We start from the raw sequence: 6,903 nt of genomic DNA on the forward strand, positions 1-6,903 counted from the left end.
TGTGATTTTTGTCTATTTACATTTCTAACTGTCGAATGGACTTGATACATCCAAATCTTCAACTATGCCTTAGATTTGATCTATGAATTATGCCCTTGCCTCGCCCAAACTATGTCGTTACTATTTTTCTCTCCCCCCCAACACACGCGCGCGCGCACATGCTAAATCTAAGAGCATGTTTGGAAACTTTGAATTATAATTCATTAGCATTTGGTAAATTTAATATATTATAATACATTTTTTATGGTAGAGTATTCGGCAAATGGATGCATTAAAATCTATCATAATTGTCAAAATGATCAAAGAGGACATACCTTATAATCTAAAAAATGAGATGGCTTGAAATTTTGTGAGATAGTAAGGGGTATATATGTCTTTTACTTGCTCAAACGTTATGACTCATAATCCATCAAAAATAAGCTAAGCTAAGGGATAGAACAACCTAGCTTGTTTCGTGGTAGATCCAAACATCTCAAAGTGTCATCTGAAACTATGACTTATATGGATATGGCCCACTGCGGTTCTCACGTAAAGGAAGCCATTTTAAGGCAGTTTTTACGGCTGGATACAACTTAAACTTCCGTGATAGTATAAGAATGATGTTTTTGGCTATTGTTTTGTTATTTTGTTTTGTTTTGGATACATTTGTAGCAAACGTCTTTTTTTACTGTAATGTTCCAGTATACCTTTTGAAGGTATCACGCGGAGTCTTTTAGGGTGGATTAAAGCAGAACTTTCAAGCGCAACGGAGCACATAAAAAAGAAAAGGGTTTTTTTCATCATGCATGTTTCAATATATATATACAGAGAGAGAAAAATATGGGTATGCTTGTTACCAAGCATAAATTTTGTACTTGTTAGTAAGATGTCATATTCTCATTCATTCATTTTAATTCCTAACCACTTACCAACCCATGTGAATATGAGACCCGGTTTCAATGAGTGGAGAGGAATATGTCACCTCACTACCAAGCACAAAAACTTGTGCTTTTGTACCAAGCATACTTATTTTTCTCATATATATATATATATATATATATATATATATATATATATATATAGATGAGTGTTGACATTAGATGTACATCGACTCAGGATATCATATATAACATATGCATAACATTATAAAATGTTTGTGCTTGAGTGTAGATGTTAGATGTACATCGTCTCAGGATATCATATATAAACATATGCATAACATTATAAAATGTTTGTGCTTGAGTGTAGATGTTAGATGTACATCGTCTCAGGATATCATATATAAACATATGCATAACATTATAAAATGTTTGTGCTTGAGTGTAGATGTTAGATGTACATCGTCTCAGGATATCATATATAAACATATGCATAACATTATAAAATGTTTGTGCTTGAGTGTAGATGTTAGATGTACATCGTCTCAGGATATCATATATAAACATATGCATAACATTATAAAATGTTTGTCCTTCTTTGTGTGGGTAAATAGGAGCTAACATTGTATGCGTAACATTATAAAATGTTTGTCCTCCTTTGTGTGGGTAAATAGGAGCTAAGATTTTGTGTCAAGATTTGAACTTGACTTTGAAATTAAAGATAAAATAAAAAAAAGTAAATAATTACATAATAAGTTTTAATATCAGTGAATAATAAAAATAGTCGTAACTGTGAGTTGTAAACGACCTTGGACAGATTTTTAAAATTGAACCAAACAACCACAACTATAACACTACGCAACAACACCGTTGCAATATTGGGAATGTTCATATATTTAACCTTTTGCCAAACATGGCAGTTACACTTGGAATATTCTTAGGAATCAGGACAAACTCTCGCCAACAAATTAAGTGCATTTACATAACAAGTATTAAAGAAATAAAAATTTATAGATTAATCCATCTTAGCTACATCATACCTTTTATTTAACACTAGAACTACTCGTGATTCCCGTAAACAAATCTAAGTATTGCTCAAAAACTAAGTTTTAGCAGTAGCAACACGGGGAGGTTGTATCTGAGATAGGGGCTATCTAAATGTAAGCACCACTAATGATAGATAAGCTGACTACACTTAAAGTATCATTTTTTTTTTATTTTTTTGATAGTGTCATCATAATTTCGAATATAAATTACTGATTATTTTATACAATGTCGTCTTTGGTCCCTCAGTTTGTCAGTCCTCTAATATAGATTTTTATACGGATGCAAAACATAAGAAAGCGCAAAGGAAAAAAAAATGGAAAAATTGCTTCAAGGCCCCAAAATCCAAAAAGTCATATGACCCAGCCCCTCATACTTTTGGTTATGTGTTGCAGCCCTAAAAATAAAAATTCTATGTGATTCAGTCCTTATTACAATTTCCAAGAAAATAAAACCCCAAACTAGCCCTCTTCTTCTTTTCTAGATCTTCTTCTTCTCTAGATCTTCTCCTTCTTCCTCCTCTTGCTCCGCTCTTCTTCGTCTCGTCCAACTCCACTCCCTCTCTCTCAAACTCCAGCGCCACCTCATAAGGTGTTACCATCTCCCTCAACGCCGCAGCCGTCGCCGTCGCCGTCGCCGCTCTAGCACCCGCCGTGCCCCTCCTCAACATTTTGGGTCATCCTCCACAGCCTCCTCAACTCCGCCACCACCGTCACATCAGTCACCCTCATCTTGTTGGGTTCAGTTCTTCGTCTAATTTCACGTTTTTTTTGTTTAATTAGTTGAGTTAGAGAAGGAGATCTCGTGTTATGTCATGTTATCCAACAAAACTCATGACTGCATTGCCTTCAAGGTATTTCTCATTGATTTTCCAGTTAATTTCAATAAATAAATAAATATTAAAAAGAGGAGAAAAGATTGATTGTTTTGGGTTTTTTGGCTTGTTTTAGGTTATGGCATCCACCTGGAATTGCACAATGTGGCCCAACAAAGAGATCATCTTGCCACAATCCACATCCTCCCTAGACTTCAGATTAGTTGCATCAAGATGAAAATGAGTATTAGTGTATTATGAAGTTATAGATTATTACACTAATGTAATTCCATCTGGGCCTTTTCCTTAATCTGCTTAGTAGGCACAATGTTATTTGGCTTTCATCTTGCCTTGAACGTAGATGTAATAGCTAAATACTTTTGTAAGTTTGTAGTAACTGTGTATATGAACTGAAATACTTTTGTAGGGATGTGAACTATAATGAAAATGTGATATAAAATTGACGCACAAATTTGTCCTATTAACTATTAAAATACTTATATAAGTCATTAACTATTGAAATACTTTTGTTAGCTTGTTAAGTTACTCTGTTAGATTGTTAAGTTACACAGGTAACATGTTAACTTTTTTTTGGTAGCTTGTTAAGTTACACAGATAACATGTTAACTTTCACAGGTAGATTGTTAAGTTACACATATAACATGTTAACTTTTCTTGGTAGCTTGTTAAGTTACACAGATAACATGTTAAAGCTTCAGGCTTCCTTTCAACGAATAAAGCATCACAAAGATCTTACTTTGCCATTTGGATGTCAGTTTGAAGTCTCCTCTCCTATTGGCATGAACCTGAATATAGTTAACAAGTACCGTAAAATAGTTAACATGAACCTGAATATAGTTAACAAGCACCTTAAAATAGTTAACATGAACCTTAATATAGTTAACAAGCACCCTCAAATAGTTAACATGAACCTGAATATAGTTAACAAGCACCGTAAAATAGTTAACATGAACCTGAATATAGTTAACAAGCACCTTGAGTATAGTTAAATAGTTAACATGAACCTGAATATAGTTAACAAGTACCTTAAAATAGTTAACATGAACCTGAATATAGTTAACAAGCATCGTAAAATAGTTAACATGAACCTGAATATAGTTAACAAGCACCTTAAAATAATTAATATGAACCTGAATATAGTTAACAAGCACCCTCAAATAGTTAACATGAACCTGAATATATTAACAAGGCACCTTAAAATAGTTAACATGAACCTGAATATAGTTAACAAGCACCGTAAAATAGTTAACATGAACCTGAATATAATTAACAAGCATTGTAAAATAGTTAACATGAACCTGAATATAGTTAACAAGCACCTTAAAATAGTTAACATGAACCTGAATATAGTTAACAAGCACCTTAAAATAGTTAATATGAACCTGAATATAGTTAATAAGCACCCTTAAATAGTTAACATGAACCTGAATATAGTTAACAAGCACTGTAAAATAGTTAACATGAACCTGAATATAGTTAACAAGCACATTAAAATAGTTAACATGAACCTGAATATAGTTAACAAGAACCATCAAATAGTTAACATGAACCTGAATATAGTTAACAAGCACTGTAAAATAGTTAACATTTTAAGAAATATAGTTAACAAGCACCTTAAAATAGTTAACATGAACCTGAATATAGTTAACAAGCACCCTCAAATAGTTAACATGAACCTGAATATAGTTAACAAGCGCCGTAAAATAGTTGACATTTTAAGAGCCTTCTCGCCTTCTTCTTTTCTTGCATATCTAGCAATTAGAGCATTCCATGAGATTTCGTTCTTGGAATCCAACCGATCAAACACAAAACAAGGCTCATCCATCTTCCCAAAACGTGCATACATATCCAACAATGAACTCCCAACAAACACATTCAAGTTGCAAGAATATTTAACACTTAAAGCATGAATTTGTTCCCCAATTCCAACACTTGCAGCAGAACCAGTGGCCTTCAAAAGGCTCGTAAAAGTAAACTCGTTAGGTTTCAATCCAAGTACGAGCATTTTAGGAAGCAACTCCAATGCCTCTTTAGGATGATCATTCTGTGAGTAACCAGTTATAAGCGCAACAGTGTTGACCACATCTTTAACAGGCATTTCATCAAACGCTTTGTGGGCATCGATCAAGCACCCACATTTGCAGTACATATTAATGACTGAAATTTGGAAGAAAGGGTTGCCTTGAATCTAGAACTCATGACATGTAGTTGCTCAGCCTGTGCTCGCCTCCCACGATCCTAAAACTCATGACCTTCTTCTCGTCGTCGAAGATTTCGAGGCGCTTGGTGCTGCTGACGGCGGGGATGCTGGAGATGAGGCGGACCTCGCGGAGGCAGCCGGTGGCGAGGGAGAGAGAGTCATCGTCGAGGAGGTGGAAGGACTTGACGAAGCGCTTGTAAGATGGGGGAGTCGAAGCGGCAGAGGAAGGAGACAGAGGAGGGAGGAAGGAGATGGGGAAGGAAGAGGAGGAAGAAGCTGTGATTTTGGGGGAAGATGACAGTGATTTTGGGAGGGGTAAAATTGGGTTTTTAGGAAAACATGAGCTGGAGTCATGATGGAGGGGTTTTAGCAAAATTTTATCAAAATTTTGGGGCTGCAGGCACATAACCAAAAGTATGAGGGGCTGGGTCACATGACTTTTTGGATTTTGGGGCCTTGAAGCAATTTTCATATATATAATATATATATATATATATATATATATATATATAATATATTATATATATATATTATATATATATATATAATAGTAAGACTCCTATCAACTTAAGTTGATGTCCACCAAACTTCCTAGTCACTCATTTATTAATATAAAAAATATTTTTCATATCATGCAAGGATCCCTAGGTAATATGAATGGCTAAAAAGTTTGGTGGATAGCTTTTTGCTATCTACTTAAGTTGACAGACACAAGTTTGCTCTTCTCTCTCTCCTCTCTCTCTCTTATATATATATATATATATTATATATATATATATTATATATATATATATATATATATATATATATATATATATATATATATATATATATATATATATATATATTATATATATATTATGGGAAAAGTGTTAACTAAGGTGACGCCTTAGATAATCATCTAAGAACGCGACCTAAAATCACATGATTGAGCTGCATTGTGGATGATCCGCTCCATTGAACTTGATCTACATATTCTAAAACCCTAACACACCAAGTTTGGGGTGAACCCATCGTCGTTTGACCCTCCATCGAGCCATGTGAAAAGTTCTATTCATTCGAAACCGTTAAAATTGATACAAGTGGATGAATGGTCAAACGACAATGGGTTCACCCCAAACTTAGCGTGTTGGGGTTTTAGAATATATAGATCAAGTTCAACGGAGTGGATCATCCACAATGTAGCTCAATCATGTGATTTTAGGTTACGTCCTTAGATGATTATTTAAGGCGTCACCTTAGGAACACTTCTCCCATATATATATCATACTCCCTTTAAAAGAGGGAGTTGTGGAAAAATATTTTACGGACTATACTGCCCTTATTTTTTATATTATATTCTAATCATAAATTAACTAAATTAATTATTATTATTAATTAATCATATTACATGCCACTTCAATTTTGTTTAACTTGGCTATAAAACTTCCAATGTTATTGTAAAACTCTCATATTAATTATTAATAATGCATAATAATATATTAATAGATAATTGCAAGTTAATAAATTATTTTGTAAGGAGTAGAAAATATAGAATTGTTCTAAAATTATACCATGACACTTACATAGGAAAATAATAAAGAGTATTCTTGTGTACATAAGTACAAACATGCAATTTTAGAAAATATTAGGATGTTTAAGTGCATTAAGATATAAGTGGAGGTAAATGAGTGTAACTTTTGTAAGTTGTAAGATATTTATGTTTAATTAAGCCTATAAATATTTGAAGCCTTTGTTAACCACATGCAATAATATATGATACCTTTGACAAATAATATTCATCATATAATATGAGGTCAGAACCTTAGCTTATATTTATATAGTACAGAAGATGTGGAAAAGTTTAAGCATCATATTTTGAATAAGTCTTGAGATTTTGAATTACAAATAAAATTATATACTTCGTTAAGAGTCATGCTCCCTTTAAAAGTGGAAGTCGTAGAAATTTTTTTATGGACTATATTACC

The sequence above is a fragment of the Asparagus officinalis genome, chromosome 1, assembly GCF_001876935.1.
Source record: "Asparagus officinalis chromosome 1, Aspof.V1, whole genome shotgun sequence".
Classification (NCBI taxonomy): domain Eukaryota; kingdom Viridiplantae; phylum Streptophyta; class Magnoliopsida; order Asparagales; family Asparagaceae; genus Asparagus; species Asparagus officinalis.